Genomic DNA, 16,868 nt, shown 5'->3' with positions numbered 1-16,868 from the left:
CCGGTGTACTTTTCTGTAAGCAGAACCACAGTACCTGTGTGTTTTGGGGAGAGCAGCTGTCAGACATTCCTGTTTCATTTAGATGTGTTTTCTCACTGACAGGTTTCCTTAGCTAATCCACGGCCCGGGCGCAGCTAGTACCCTTAGCATTTGAGCTACGGCAGTATTGATTTGAGGGTGCGTGCTACTTCCTCAGCGGTGCAATCGGTGGGTCCAGAAAACACGAGGGCGACGGATGAGGTGCAAAAACAAACAGCGTCCAATCACACCCTCCGCGATTTGAACACTGGGGGACGATATTCAGGGGCTGTGGGCATGGGGGAGGGGGGACGCCAGGGCACCGCCGGGCCGAGTCGGGAGCAAAAAGAGGCCGGCCATCAGACGGTGGAGGATAAACATTCGTTTGGCTTTTGCCTGCCACAGCTGTCAGAAGACGACGACAGGGGCAAGTTACTGGTTAAAAAGAGACAGCGCTCTGTTCATGTGGACCGTAATTCAGCAAAGCTGCGATTCCACACTGGGCCAAGCAGCTGCGAGCTTGGCCCTCTGTGAGAGAACTGGGACTTCTGGGGGGGCCCCCAGCAGGCCCGGAGGGGCCATCCTTCCTGCGATATTTGTGTTGCTGTGGAGATCAGAGCGAATTTATTACAGCGAGTCCAATCTGTCATCGCCGTGGCCTCACAACATGACCGCTTCAGGTAGTGAGGGTCATCCATCCCCAGGGGGCCTGGCTGAGGTGATCTAGAGTGCACACACTGCCCCCCCCCCCAAGCCCAGTCCATCCAGCACAGCACAGGTTTGCACCCCTCTTTCCTCCTTGTGTCCTGCACTTTCTCTGCCAGCACTTGTTTTGCAATAACAGGCATGATCCTGTTTGTCTTTTAAAGGTGCACTGCCGTGACCCGCACCTCCCCTTTAATTCACATACCAGTCGTCGTGCACACATAAATCGTGGGCATGCTTCCGCATTCGTGCAGATCCCTGGCGTGGAAACGCATGCGGCTGTCACACACGCAGCTGGCAGGCCAGTGGGCTGCGGGGAAGGGTAACGTGCAGAGCGAGGTGACCGGACGCCAAACGGACGGCCTCTGCAGGGCTCTGCTGATTAAGGCTGAGAGTTTGGGCAGAAAATGCGTCGGCTGCCAGGACCAGGAACGCCTGGGGATGCTGATGCCAGCCATTCCTGCCAAAGGCAGACCCCCTCGCCCATCCCCAGCTGCAGCAGACCCTCCCATCCCCAAACACAAACCTCTGCCCCAGACCGTCCACCGACAGCATGCCAAACCATGATGGGGAACATCAAGTGGCCATTGGGACTGGGCTGAGAGAGCTGGTATGGGGACAGAGGCGGGGGGGGGGTTTGCACAGGAGAGAGGTGAAATTATCCACATCAGATGGTGGCAGACTCACTTCCAGAAGCTGGCGTTGGCCTGGTGGTCGGACATGGCTGGAAACACACGGAGGCCTCAGGAATTTGGATTTCCTGCATGTTTTTTTCTCTCTGCCACAACACGGTCAATTACACCAGCGCTGCGTCTTGATTACACCCTGTGCGCGGCGCAGATGGAGCCCAGAGGATGCTGCGGGACGCCCTGAGGCCGGCTAATTATAACATTGGGTTTAATATGCTTGTTTGATGCAAAAATCAATCAGCAAAACCACAGCTCTCACTGAAATCATTGGTAATTAACTTTCCTCGTTCTAATCCGTTTATCCCGGTGAGCTGAAGCACCTGGGCTCTGATTCACTCTGACAGGGCCTCAGATTAAACATTCTGGGAAAGAGTTAAGGGATTTGGATTAGATTTATGACTTCATTTCCTTTAAACCCCACCTACTACTACAGTGCTCCAGCTACTATATACTGTACATCCCCTTTTTAATGGGATTATGCTGTGAATTATGCTTTTGGGACAGCATGTCTAGTACAGAGGTAAACTATAATCTTCTCCTAAATCGGTCTCAGGATTGCTTTGCAGTTTTCCGTGAAGGGTTTATTAATCTGTAATCCATCTGGTCTTTGTAGTTCCATTGTTTGGGTTTTGCTCTAAGCTTCGCATTATCACCTTCTGTGGTCCCACGGTCGGATCTGTCCCCTCAATCCCTGCACAAAAATAGGATTTCTTAAAGTAATCCCGTCCCCCCCCAAATATGTGATGCTAAGGTGAACTGATGATCCGGGGCTCCTTTTATTCCTCTGCTTTGCCTTTCCTGGGACAGTCCATGTATCGCTGGATCCTGATTGGTTGGCTGCTGCTCCCGCCCTTCCATTGATTGGCCGAGCACCCCTATCTCCTGGCATGCTGCATGTATTGTATTCATGGCCCAGCAATAAGATGCTCTGAGCCCCTCCTTCATCATGGCGTCTCCGTGTGACAGTCGCTGTCGCCAGGACCTCATGGCTCTGTCTGGATTTCAGGTTCTCGAAGGCACCAGCAAAGTTCTGTTTACTGTTTGGCACTTTAAGACGATGGGCTGCTATGGGAATGGAGCAGACAGGGTCAATAACGCAGGGAGAGTGTGGTGAAAGAGGAACGAGGCCATCGACTCTCTGTCCATTTAGCATCAGGTATCGACGGGACTAGCAGGACAGGAGTGGGTTTCAGTGAACGGCAGATATTGATCTCCATTGTCCCTTTTGGCTGTTTGTCAATCCCAAACCCCAAAAAGAGTCTCCTTCTGATGTAGCCCAAATGGGCTTTTAGAAGAAGCAGCTCTGTTGTAGGCACTAAACTTTAGCATTTTCCTGAGGTGTCGTTCTTTATGCAGGAACAGCGAAATGTGGGTGTGGGTTTGAGCAGCCACTGATCATGGGGGGGGGGGGGGGGGATTGCTGATTGGTGTGAGACGGAGATATTCGTAAAGACAGAAGGGAAATCACTTGCATTACTCTTGTCTTGTTAATGTGACAACAGAACTGAAAAAGTGTCCCGTATAACTTGATGTGGTGATTTGCTGTTTCTGCGTCCATCCGTCCCACCATCTTCCAAACCTACTTGAGATGCCTTCTTGATAAATCAATGGCGCTTGACATCACATCAGAAGTTGCATCCAGTGGCCTCCTCCTTCGGCTGCTCCTGGAATTTCTTACGCCAGTTATTAAGCTGAAAATGGACAGTGGAAGCTGAGTCTTTCAGACTTTCAGCTGAGAGGTAATTCTCCCTCACAAGTGCGAGCTCTCGCTTCCTTCTCTGATACCGTAACCAGCTGGAACAAGCAGGTTGTATCACCTGTTCCCAGCAAAGCAACAGTACAGCCATTGATGTGCCCTTTGCACAGCACACTGCGAGCCTTCATACGCGCCCCAACCATGAGTAATTTATTTAATATTTTGGGATGAGGTGAACAAGAAGCTCAGTGTGGAATAAAATATGACTAATGTTTATTTTCAACCTTTATAAATATAAAGTCACTTAAAATACAATAAGGCTCATTATGTCTTTGTTGGAGAAGTAGGTGGCTCTTCAGCCGGGGAGTTGGATAGACTTTATTTCCGCCGTTTCACACCCCCACTCTTGGTCCCACAGGCTGGCGGCGCTGTGCCGTATCCCTGTCCCTCAGGCTGGCGGCGCTGTGCCGTATCCCTGTCCCTCAGGCTGGAGGCGCTGTGCCGTATCCCTGTCCCTCAGGCTGGCGGCGCTGTGCCGTATCCATGTCCCACAGGCTGGAGGCGCTGTGCCGTATCCCTGTCCCACAGGCTGCCGGCGCTGTGCCGTATCTCTGTCCCACAGGCTGGCGGCGCTGTGCCGTATCCCTGTCCCTCAGGCTGGCGGCGCTGTGCCGTATCCATGTCCCACAGACTGGAGGCGCTGTGCCGTATCCCTGTCCCACAGGCTGGAGGCGCTGTGCCGTATCCCTGTCCCACAGGCTGGAGGCGCTGTGCCGTATCCCTGTCCCACAGGCTGCCGGCGCTGTGCCGTATCCCTGTCCCACAGGCTGCCGGCGCTGTGCCGTATCCCTGTCCCACAGGCTGGAGGCGCTGTGCCGTATCCCTGTCCCACAGGCTGCCGGCGCTGTGCCGTATCCCTGTCCCACAGGCTGGAGGCGCTGTGCCGTATCCCTGTCCCACAGGCTGCCGGCGCTGTGCCGTATCCCTGTCCCACAGGCTGGAGGCGCTGTGCCGTATCCCTGTCCCACAGGCTGGAGGCGCTGTGCCGTATCCCTGTCCCACAGGCTGCCGGCGCTGTGCCGTATCCCTGTCCCACAGGCTGCCGGCGCTGTGCCGTATCCCTGTCCCACAGGCTGGAGGCGCTGTGCCGTATCCATGTCCCACAGCTCCTCCTGCCTGCTGCTCATTTTTAGCATCACTCATCGTAAGTAAGGATGCGGTTTAGCTGTGGGGTCCGTGGTGCAAACACATATAAGAAAGAACAGACAGGCTTGTGCTGCGACTTTGTTGCACTGGAGATTTCTTGATGACTTGCTGATGCCCAGGGCAGAGGCTTTACGAGGGGCAGGGGAAGGGATCCTCTTGAAACGAAATTCAACCGGGTTGTGGTGATTATTGGTGCTCAAAAAGAGGCACTCAGGATGGCAGATGGCCAGCACTTTCGAGCAAAGGGGACAGGTGCCCACACCTCCTTACCAATGCATGTTGCTCACTCAGCCAAAATGTGCTGTGGCCTTCAGGACTCCTAACTCATCCCTTTGCCGCTTAGCCACCACTTGACAATCGATTAATACCCGAGTGTTTCTGTAGCACACTGCCCACTGGGCAAAGGGTGAGGACATCAGGTAGCATAAACACCGAGTTTCCGACATGGTCCAATTGCTGCAAGATTCCTGCCCAGTTTCAAGAGGGAAAGAGCCTGCTCAGGCATTAAATGGCTGCACCATCCAGGCCCCCACCCCCCCCCCCCGAGCAGAGCAGCCTTCCTGAGCACAGCAGCCTTCCTGAGCACAGCCATGCTTTCACTCATTCCTGCTCATTTCTCAACACCCACCATTCATCCTTGGGAAAGCAGGCAATACTTGCTTGGTGATATTTGCTCTGAGTATGTATCAACCTTCAGGGAGCAAATCTCACATGGCGTGCAAACAGGACAAAGGAGCAGCTGTGAGTAACTGGAGTTGCATCAGTCTTGGGCCATCCGTGTTTTAGCCTCCCGAACATGGAATTTACCGTGAGCTCATGGTAACCTCACCCATCCTCAGTCGCATCCTCGCAATCAATGTTTATATTCGAATGCTGTTTTGAAAAGGCAGAGTCTCCAGTCGAGGTTTTGCCAAACTGTAGGAGAGAAGTACCTTTGCCAGACAGCTTGGTAAAGACCTGGAACTAATTGTATTCCAAATAACTGTTTGGTTTTTAATGGCAGCTCTGCTGTTCTGGGCCAGGACAGCAGGACACTGAACCAGCCTGAAATTCCCATTTAAAATTTTTTTTTAGGTTATTTAATGGGATGTTTTATTTTTCAGTAAAGGGATTATTCCTAACATATAATACAGTGCTCACTTTAGAGGAAGCTTTATCTGCACTTCAGTCTGCTCATGTGTGTACTCCACGTTAGTCCCTTTAGTTACCGTATCTGCTGTATTTAAGTCATTAATGGCTGCAGCCATGTGTTCAGGCAACTGTGAAGGCTTTGGCTTTGTGGCACGTGAAGAGTTCACATTGTGAAAGACCACCTTCGGCTGAGCTCAGACACTCCATTTCTTCGATTTGTTAAGCGTCATCTCATCTGAACAACTGACGAGCATCGGTAAGAACAACATTCATGAAACTACCTCTTCGACACAATGGGCAAATAATGTAAAAGAGAAATTAAAAGTACATCTACCCATTGATCTGTTTGGGTAGATATTTCTCCTGCAGGACCATCTGAAAGTAAATGATTTTGTTTTTGTAATTTGCTGCTCCTGACACTACATGCTTCTGTAGGTATTTATACTAAATAATAATAATTAAAGGTCCATTGTTTCCAGTTGATGTAAACCCTGGGAATTTGCTAACTGGACTAGTAAGCTAAACTTTGCTAATATATGCTAATTCAGCAGATGCTTCCTCATTTTCTTGCAACTCGGTTTTTTTTAATAGATTATCACTTTTTAAAAATTTCATCACCACTTTCGAATCAAAGCCCTGTTTCTGCATCCCAAATACAACAGGAAAGCAAACCTAGCCGCAGTCGTCCTTACTTGTCCTCCTTTGGCCCACTTCTTGGAAGAGCAAGCAGTTGAAATAGATATATCTCCAGCCTTTCCCCCATCTTCTCCCATCTTGTTTTATTTAAAGTGTCCTTTATATCGACTTACCCAGCACCTGACCCCTCAGTCTTCAGAAGGGTTCTGCTCACCTGAGACTTCTGGCTCCACGGTTCCGCTTGCGGGAGCGTGACCCAGGTCCCTTGGATCCGTTACAGGAAAACAGTGTGGGCCGGAGATGCTCCTCATAGTCAGGGGATCGAGATTATTATTCACATCCTGCTGTTTACCTTTTATTTCATGAAAGTCATTTTTGCCTTTCAGCTTCCATAATGATAGCGATGTGGTTATCATGCGATACAACTGCGATTCTGAACGTTGTCATGTCTGCGCGTGCGCATGTGGCGCGTGACATCAGGCCTGCTAATATGTCCGCTCTCTGAGTCTCTGGCAGGCTCTCCTTCCACATTTCGTCAGATGAATGAAAGCCTCAGGGCTCATTAAACCTCAGAAGGTTATCTTCCCTCGGGTAGTGAGTTGCCAGCTCTTGCCCAGGCTGCCGAGACCTGACTCTGATTGAGGTGACTCTGATTGAGGTGACTCTGATTGAGGAGTGGGGCACGTGACTCTGAACGCTGATGCTTTGATGAAGCTCACAGAATTGGTTGTAACCCCTTGTGTCCCATTCCCCAGCCCCACATTCCTTCCATATCTCCTGCTCCCCATTTGTTAAAGCAGACCTTCTCCCATGTCTCTCCCCGATTGCTTACACCACTTCAATGATATACGTTCCCTTAGCTGCCCCTTTATTATGTACCCATATGTAGTGCCTAGCAGGACCTGTTTTATCTCCCGAAGTACTTTGAGGGTAGATGAGTCATTCAGAGAAACCATTCTGCACACCTGCTCTACTGAGCTATTATTTTTGCACTTGTGGCCTTCCTATTAACTTTAACAAGTCTGGCCGCTCTCCTTTGACTTCTTTCATTAAGTTGTTTTCAGTCACATGAATGCCATTGATTGGATGTTTTTGTTCATCACATCTCTGTAAACTCTAGACACTGTTGTGTGTGTAAGTCCCAGGAAGGTGGCTGGTGCTCAGACACCTGAATCACTAATCGCACTATTTTTGATTCACTTCAATCACGTGTCTTAAGGGATCCTGTAATGAATCCTCAGGACCTGCTGACCCTGTCTGTGTGCCGCACGTATTCAGTTGCAGCCACATGATTCCCATTGTGGAGGAACAGGCTGCTTGCATTAACAAGCATGTGTACTGAATGAACTAGCCACTGAATGTGTGGTTTATATAACAGTGCAGCTATTATTAAGCTGTTGAGAATATAATCCTCCCTCAATCTATCCATCTTCTTACATTGGAAATTCTGCATTGAGGTTGATACACATGCTGGAATCTGTGATTTATTTGAAAGTAGATGTGAAAGAGATTACGGCAGTGTTTTTTTAAATGTGGTTTCCCTTCGGATCTCTGACACAGTAATAAAAAACAGACTCTGCGTCTAGTAGTAATGCAAAGTAATTTTTCTTGATTGGTATGATATATTTCCTCATGAAAGTGCTGTACCTGAAAAAAAAAATGTCTTTCTTAAGCATTGCGCACTGTCATACCTCATCAGTCTTGTCCCTTCTCAACTAAAACCGCACTTTTTTTTTGTTCTCTGAGTACAGATATTACTTCAGAGACTCTATTGCCTTGAGGGACCGTACATTCCACATGCATTGGTATGACAAAAGGTGCATTTGCCTCTTATTTGTCTTCCTCCTGTCATTTGAGGCGTTCCCAGTATAAGTATTCAGAATGGGGGACCTTACGCATGGAGTGGTCATGCCATCTTCCTGTGGACCGTAAACATGTTGTGGTCACCACTCTTGTCAGCAGGGGCATCAGCAGCCTGTAACACAGAAGGATGTTCTCAGGAGTACAAACACATTCGTAATTCTGAAAAAAAATGATAGGAAAAAAACACGGTGTTCCCATGTACGGTTCAGGGGCGTAATTTCGGAATGCTGTCCGTCTGGTTGCGCTGCTCCAACCGCTTGGCAGCTCTCTCCTCCCTGTGTGGGAACTGGGATGGCGCTGCCAAAGATTTACGTCCTGGCTGTGCCCTCCGGCTAATCCGCACGTGTATCGGATTGCCGTCTGCCTGTCGACGCAGCCGCAGGGCCGGGCACGGCACAGCTGTACTGGAGAATCCAGGGGTGGTGCTGAGTCAGGATTCGGGAACAGGGATCCTGTTTGATGTCCTTATGTCTCTTTTCTCTGGGGGGGTGACAGTCCTTCAGAATGTGCTGCAGCCAAAACATTGTGGCCCATGTAACACGCTGGTCATGAAAAGTGGTTGGTCCCAGAAGTGACCAGTGATGAACTCCAAATATAAAAATATGACTTTTCTGTCTTCAAAGCCCTCCCCACCCATATGGTTCCTACTGGATGCTTTTGATGACGTGAAGTGCTGACATTTTTTTTTGGGGGGGGGGGGGGGGGAGCTCAGGGCAAATGGCAAATAGCAGAGATACCCTGCAGAGTTGGTCTGAGACCCATGACTGTAACTGCAGCTTCTGAAGCAGAACTGCTGGCCCCTACCTGCTCACCTCCATCAGGTCCACAGCTCGCCTGTATCTCTGCATGTAGCTTGCTTCAAACGTACCATTCAACATGATTCCTAATTGCATTTTTTTCTTGAGTGAACAATTAGCAATTAGAAATTTGGAGCAACTGGCACTCGGCAAGTCACTCACCTGTTCTGTAACTCAAGTTATTACTGGGTCAGTCACGTGTTCTATAACCCGGGTTATTACTGGGTCAGTCACCTGTGCTGTAACTCAGGTTATTACTGGGTCAGTCACCTGTTCTGTAACCCAGGTTATTACTGGATCTCTCACCTGTGCTGTAACCCGGGTTATTGCTGGGTCACTCGCCGTGCTGTAACCCGAGTTATTGCTGGGTCACTCGCCGTGCTGTAACCGGGTTATTACTGGGTCACTCGCCGTGCTGTAACTCGGGTTATTACTGGGTCATTCGCCGTGCTGTAACTCGGGTTATTACTGGGTCATTCGCCGTGCTGTAACCCAAGTTATTGCTGGGTCACTCGCCATGCTGTAACCGGGTTATTACTGGGTCACTCGCCGTGCTGTAACTCGGGTTATTACTGGGTCACTCGCCGTGCTGTAACCCGGGTTATTGCTGGGTCACTCGCCGTGCTGTAACCAGGTTATTGCTGGGTCATTCGCCGTGCTGTAACCCAGGTTATTACTGGGTCACTCGCCGTGCTGTAACCGGGTTATTGCTGGGTCACTCGCCGTGCTGTAACCCGGGTTATTGCTGGGTCACTCGCCGTGCTGTAACCCGGGTTATTACTGGGTCACTCGCTGTAACTGCTGGCATGAGACTGATCCCCTTGCTGTCAGGGGTGTCCTGCCTAAGACAGCAGGGTGATTACGCTCACAGTTCTTCTGGTGTCTTGCATAACCCCTGAACTGGGGTAAAAGTTAAGCATGTGGCTAGTTACAGGATAACTTAGTGCTCAGCCACTTAGAGACAGTTTAACACCAAAGCTTAACTTTTTAGCAAACAAAAAAAAACATTTTTCCTGGTGCTTCACATCGCCTTTGGCAGATATGAATAGCCTGAGAGCTGCAACTTAGGTATAAGGTGTTTAAGTGGAAACCGGTTCCCATTTTAAACAGAAAATGAAGGAACCCCCCCCCCCCCCTCCAGAGCTGTTTATCCGTTGGAGGTGTGCTCTGGCAGACGGAGTCACCTGGATGAGGAGGCTTGTTTGTGCAGGTATCCTCCCGCCCACAGGGACCTGCTGCGGAACCTGGGGCGAGGGCGCCAGTGCTGGGAGAGCAGCTGTATTTAGAGCGCCCCCTATCCCCCCGGAGATGTGGATGAGACGGGAAGGAGTGAGGGCACCTCCGCAGGACCTCTGCAAACACAACAGCCCACTGCAGCACTCAGTATAACCCTGCCCCCCCCCCCAGCCATCCATATACTGTTTACCACACAGATACACGCATCAAGGCACAAATTACCATTGTGTTTTTATCCTAACATACCATTTGCTATTTAGTTTATTTCTTGGGATTTTCAGTTTTTTTCGTTCAACGCTACATAAATGAAAAGTTTAAGATTAAGCGCACAGGATCCATCCTGCTGTTAGCCATTGCCATGGCAGCAGCAAGGCAGAAGAGCAGCCCTGGGAGGGAATTCACCGCCATTAAATTGCCAGGAAGGAAGGAAGGACACATGTCTTTTGCCTTCGGTTGCTGTGTGAACCTACTAACTGATGGGGGTTTCATAACAATATCAGCATTTGCTTGACTGCATGCTGGTCAAAAAATTAAACATATGTGGAGTTTGCATGTTCTCCCCGTTTCCTCCTGGTTCTCCAGATTCCCTCTGGAGTCCAAAAACATGCCGAGGTTATTTGGAGTTGCCAAATTGTCCGTAGGTGTGTGAATAGGGTGTGTGGGCTGATTGGTCCTGGGTTATTTCCTGCTTGCACCCATACTTTGGTCCCCCGTGACCCTGCATGGGATGAGTATTCTTAATGAGATCTTTTTGGCACCAAATTAAAAAGTATTTACTTTTTTTTTGGATGTGAATTCTGTGCCCACAGGATGGCCATGGGCATAGCCCTCATGATCGAAAGGGACAGCACCCACTTTCTACGGAGGCTGGCATTGCTGTCATGTAAGCTAAAGGCTACCTATTAAGACCGGCCCAATGTTCAATGATCATGGCGGTGACCGTGCTCCCCCTCCCCGCCCTGCACGGTGATCTTAAAGCTGCCAGTACACTGGACTTCATGCTCCTAGTTCCTTTCATCTGTCCTTTGTTCCTTCATAGCATTGTCCCTTTTAAAATCAGTTCCGGCCAATGGCCATTGAAAGAGGACCGATGCTTGTCAGGCTGATGGCCGGTATAGCCAAATAATGATGGCAGCACTGAGGCTCATGCCCCTGGGACGGCTGCAGCCTCCAAGGACCTGCTGGGCCACAGGAGGACTTGCCGGCAATCACTATTATCTTTCCTGTGCAGGAAGTACATTCACTCCCACTGGTTTTCCCGTCATCCTGATCCGTCAGACTGATGAGTGGGGTCAGTTACATTCCCAGACACACTGACAGCTGTTACCCCACCGTCCCTTAAAAACAGAAACGCACGAGATTCCGAATAAAAGACAGAGCGATTCATCTGATGCACAATTACACGTCACAATGGGCAATGAAGGAATGCGTCGTTTGTTTTGTTAAGTGGGAAGCGCGATGTTAATGTCGCAGGACGGAGCGGGATGGAACGCTACTGAACGCAAAGTGAAAGTAAACATCATAACTCACAACCCTCCGGGACTGTGGCAGTATGAACGGCAAGTGCCTGCTCAAGCCATGCTGATGGCACAATGCAAATGAATGCAGAGATGTAGCGATCTGTCTGTGCAGCCGATGCCCATTTGTTGTAGTGAGGCCCCACGCAGACAGATGCTTATGAGCGCCCAGGGGCATCTGCCTGACTGCGCAGCCGGTGTGTGTGTTTATGGTGGTGTGGTACAATGCAGATGTAGCTCGTTTGATTACAGACTCAACGCGGGTGCTTGTTTGAGATTAATAACCCACACAAAGCTGCAATCTGGCATTGGATATATCTGGATTTTGGCTGCATTGGTCCATTGTATCAATAGAGAGTTTATCACTGCAGAGTGTTTGTTACAATGCTGCACTGCATCAGTAGTTGGGAGACCAGCTAGGAAAGCTGGATTGCTGATAGAAGAGGTGTGGGCCAACAGGTCAGCCCATCCTGTGGTCCGTGTGGATCCAAATGCCCCAGTGCAGTGACAGGAACACTGTGCTGTAAACATGGCACCATCCCTTGGATGAGATGTAAAACTCTCTGAAGTCATAAAAGATCCCTGGGCATCTTTCAAAAGAGTAGGGGTGGTACCCTGGTGCCCTGGCTAAAATTGCCCACTGTGGCCCTTTCAAATCTGGCCTCCTAATCATCCCCTGTATCTAATTGATGAATTGTACCCATTCACCACCTTAGCTATTGTGTAGTAAGCGTACTGGTGCAGAATGGCTGTTGTCATCCTGGTGGGTGCTACACATCGGTGGCTGAAGTGGCTCCCCATTGGTTCTGTCAAGCACTTAGGGTGTCTTGAAAAGTGCTATATAGATGTAACATTGATTCACATTCATCCACCTCCCTAAAGCGCTTGTCTAGCACAGCATCACAGTGGGCCTGGATCCTACCCCAGGCAGGGCAGAAGCCACTCTCAATGCGATACCACTTCATCACAGGGAAATCAAACACATACACATTCCAGATAATGTGGAAGGTGTCGATAATTTAGGTCCAGAAAGTAAAAATCCAGAACAAGATTTTCTTTCAACCAACCAGTTGAGCATAAAGTCACTGTCACAGGGTACTCAGATAGCTGGTTGAGAAAATCTTGTGCAGGATTTTCACTTTCTGGACCTGAAACATCCAGCTCTGTAACATGAGGGGGCTAGTTCACCCAGCCACATGGTATTTGGGACAAGAGCAGTGGGTGGAATCGCACTTGCACAGAGAGATTTGAGAGCAGGAATCAAACCCACAAAGCTGCAGGTTTGAGGGCAGGGTGCTGCAGATCGAGCCATCGTGCCCGTTGTTAGTCTGTCTATCACTTGATATTGTCTGGCTCTAGTCACTTGAGGACGTGCCTGCAGGCAGAACAGCACAGGATGTGAGCATCGGGAAGGCAGTAGAGCACCTTCACCTTCAGGAACACGGTGCTGTGTAACCCTTCAAGATATCTTCACTGTTGTTACCTACTCCTGCTGGTCCACCAACCCTTCTGCTGGCTTCCTCATCCACAGACGCAAGATCTGACGAATGAGCTTGGAAACTTAATCAGAAGTTTATGGACTTAGCTGATGTTAGAAGAAAATAGTGCTGGTAGACTCCAGATTATTGCAATGTATGTTGGGTCGTATATTGATTCCAATTTTGACTCTAAGAGGTGGAAATTGAACTAAAACCTACACTTATCCATCTTCCAGCCGCTTGTCCCATGCGGGGTCACAGTGACCCCAGTCTGTCGCCGATGGCTGCAGCTGCACCTTCTGTCCTGTCTGTCCCACTTCTGTCCCGAATTGCACAGGACAAATCACAGGAAATGCTCTCCACTGCCGCATATTAACTGAGGAGATGCATTCATTGCATACATTAATCATGCCCAGGGAGCTTTATCTCACCTTGTGCTGAGAGCAGAATAGAAAAGTGCTGTGCTTCACACTTGGGGGGGGGGGGATTTTAACCCGTCACCCCGTCCATGCATATTTAAGGAAGACCTACTTCCAATTCTGGGGAGCATCTCTTACCTTCCGTTCAGTCACGATAAGAGAGTTCCAGATAAGGCCCTCCCTATACATTCGGCGTGGGGGTGTGTGCGTGTGGATGTGTCCGTGGGTGTCCTGTTCATCTTCTGTCCTTCTGATTTATTCTCCAGGGGCCCCTTCAGTGACTCCGTTTCATTCCAAACAGTCAGGAATTTTGCCGCTATGGCATCCTGACCGATTTGGCGACTGGAGGTCAGGGTGTGATGTATGCTTAATGCTTCCTCACAAAGCGGACCGATTCGCGACGCGAGGCTTCCCTGGGACAGGGGGAGATGATTTAGCATAGGCAGGTTTCCTCTGGGGGGGTGGGGGTCCTCCGGCTGCCGGAGAGGAGGCCGTCACTTGCAGCCCGGTGCTGTTGAGACCGAGGTCAGCTTTGCAAACGCTTCAGTCTTATCCGCCAAAAAAGTTTTTTTGTGCTTTTTAACTGGCATGTTAAAGAAAAATAGGAATCCTGACCTGCAGTAAATGTTAACTGGAGGCTAAACTCGAGTACTGGGGGGTGTGGGTAACATGGGGGTTTTATGGACTGGGTTATGAGTGGTGCTGCTCTCTTATTGACTGACTCGTGTGAGGAGAGCGGTAATTAAGTGTGAGCCTGGCTGTCATGGGTTGGGGTCATGCTCTGTTTACGGTGCTGTGCCTGGGGTCAGCTGGCTGAAATCTGATGTGATGGAGGACGGTCACGGTTCCAGACACGGCTCTCACGGGTCACTTCCTCCGTAAAGAAATAGGCGACGGCGCTCAGGGTAGGGGGGAAGCTGTCAGCGGGGGGCAGGGAGGGGGTGTTACGCATCTGTCATCACCCTGTTGGTGGTGGTGTACATCTGTGAGGTGACAATCCAGGGCAGGAAACCCGCTGACTGTGGAATGAAGAGAGGAGACAGAAAGCTAAACACGGGCCGGGCCAAGCCGGGCCGGACCGGGGCTCAGCAGGTCAACCCAGTGCGTGCGTGTTTGTGATTGAGTTGAAACAGACTAACCATTTTTTTCCGGTTTCCTTTCAGATCTCGGTGATTGTTCCCTGTAAACAGAGCAGCACTGAAGCCTGAGTCATCACTTACAGTAAGGTATGATCCGCACTCTGCTCTTTCTGAGGACAGGAAAGGATATTGGGTCCTAAATAAACCAACTGCAGTCATTTTCTATAGCACCTGTTGTCACTTTTCCGGAAAATTCTATGTTCTGCACCAGAAGGCTTCTGCGATATGAGGCATCCGAGGGGGTGGGTGACATTTGGAGTTGGCCCCGCCATGTTGAGACTTTGTTGCGCGCGCTTGGGGTATCATGGATGGTGGCGGCCATCTGCATGTTGATGGTTCTCTCCAGGCCGCTTCTAAGGCCCCATGTGACATGTGACTAGGCCCCTCGCTTTCAGATCGACAAGCACAGGGGACACAGGAGGTAGGACGTTTCCAGCATAACCTGTGGTGTGAGTCGCCCTTTTATTTCAGAAATGTTGATTCTCAATATCTCAATTATTTAGAAGGGCAGCGTTTCATGGGGATGCAAATGCTTTTTTTCTTAAATGCAGTTGTGGTGAAATGTCACTGTCATATTACCCAGTTTACAATGTATGAGGCCTTCGGCTACGTGCTGAAATTCTTCGTTTTAATCGAGGACTAATGGAAGGATAGGGCAGGAAGAGAATAAAGCAGGAAGGGTGAGAAGAAGCTGGGAAAAATCAATGATGCAATGAGTGTAGTTCACATAAAAGGAATCTAAGGGAAGCTCTGCAGCAGGGGAATATTTCCAAGCAAATGCTGTGTGTGTGTGCGTGGGTGTGTGTATGTGTGTGTTTTATATATTGTATTTTAGTTTATAGTTGACTCTCCACATGTTTGCGCTTGTGATGGGCCAGCATCCAGCATCCAGGGCGACTCCTTCCTAGCAAGAGCTCGAGGCTCCACTATCAACCTGTCCCGGAAAATGGATGGATATTTTTGCCATTTGCGTTATTTTAGTGCACTGTCTTTCATAAGAGAATTTTGCACAGAAACACACATTTCTGTTTTTAATGACTCCTTTCCTCATTGGGTTTAGATTTTTAAGAATATTTACTTTATAAATATATATATACACACTATATGGTCCCATAAACTCTGTCAGACAAATGGTCCCCAGTTCCTTGACTTGTTTTTCTCTGCATTGCACAATGACCTGGCTCACAGCTGTATGCCTGCAAGTGTTTGTGTGTGTGCGTGCGTATATGTGCATGTGTGTGTGCGTGCATGTGTGTGTGCGTGTGTGTGTGCGAGCGGGTTTACCTATCCTTATGGGGACATAATGTCCCCATAACGTGATAAATATCCGTTTTTTTTCCCTTATGGGGACCGGTTTCCTGGTCCCCATAAGAGAAAACTCTATTTTATAAAAATCGGTGACTGCTATGAAAAAACTAAAAATGCAAGAACTCTTGTATTTTGTTAGGTTACTTATGGTTATGGTTAGGGCTGGGTAGGGGTTAAGGTTGACATAGTTAGCGTTAGCATTTTTCCCATTGAAATGAATGAGCGGTCCCCATAAGGATATGTTTACCCTACATGTGCATGCATGTGTGTGTGTGTGTGTGTGTGTGTGTGTGTGCGAGCGTGTATGCAGTCTGTGTCCTTCACTGCAGGGCGTACCTGGGTGTGAGGCTGTGTATCTGTGGCATGGCTGCCTGTCATCACAGAAACGTCCCAGAGCATGAGGAACACGGCCTGCAGGCTCCGCTCTTCAGGCTCCCCAGGGGCATGCTGTGTGGCTCTGGGCAGGGCCACAGGGCTGGGGGGGGCAGAGATTCCTGTGGGGCGTCAGCCGCTCCTGGCAGCGCTCTTCGCACACTTTTGGTTTGGGAAGCTCTGTGATGTGAGGACGCCACCTTTGGCCTGCCAGGTTCGGGGGGAGGGTAAGAGCCTTGCATAAGAATCTGGGGGGGCAAGCAGGGGCATGGCATTCCTTTCTTTAAATAGAGAGCCAGCAGTACGTTTAACACACCCATTTAACACCCTGGTTCTCATTCAGACTGCTTGGACTGGCACAGGGAGCGTATCAGTGCTGCAGATGGGGGGGGGCAGGAGGATGGCCACGGGGGGCGGGGGGCTGCCTCCTCTCTGCCCACTGGAGTGTCAGCACCCTGTGACCCCCGCCAGAGATTAAAGGATAATGTGCATTATTCTGGCGGCTCCCCCAGGGAATGAAAGCGAAGCGTGTGTTTGTTACGAGATGCATTGCCCCCCCCTCGCCCGCCTCTCCCCGCTCACAGGGGGAATATTAATGCCAGGCTCACCCAATTGCACACGGCACTCAGACATACATGCACACACTCACTGCAAACAG

General features: G+C 49.8%; 1 protein-coding gene and 1 long non-coding RNA gene across 4 annotated transcripts in view; one reads left to right on the top strand and one right to left on the bottom strand.

Moving 5' to 3' along the window:
* Positions 1 to 16,868, top strand: part of sulf2b (sulfatase 2b) — a 76,498-nt gene that overhangs the window by 941 nt on the left and 58,689 nt on the right. For 2 of the 3 annotated variants that reach the window (XM_023838111.2, XM_072712931.1), the window contains exon 2: positions 14,555 to 14,617. The gene's annotated coding sequence lies outside the window, so the exon portion shown is untranslated. The remainder of the gene's footprint in view (positions 1 to 14,554; positions 14,618 to 16,868) is intronic. The other variant, XM_072712932.1, reaches the window with a different exon arrangement.
* On the bottom strand, positions 7,553 to 8,729 carry LOC111857353 (uncharacterized). The gene is made up of 3 exons (XR_011991929.1): positions 8,147 to 8,729; positions 7,977 to 8,056; positions 7,553 to 7,728 (listed from the first exon to the last, which is right to left on the bottom strand). It is a non-coding gene; the product is annotated as an uncharacterized lncRNA (long non-coding RNA).

Source organism: Paramormyrops kingsleyae, chromosome 6 (genome assembly GCF_048594095.1).
Source record: "Paramormyrops kingsleyae isolate MSU_618 chromosome 6, PKINGS_0.4, whole genome shotgun sequence".
Classification (NCBI taxonomy): Eukaryota; Metazoa; Chordata; class Actinopteri; order Osteoglossiformes; family Mormyridae; genus Paramormyrops; species Paramormyrops kingsleyae.
The sequence above is the reverse complement of the archived record's forward strand: the minus strand, read 5'-3'. Positions and strand labels throughout refer to the sequence as shown.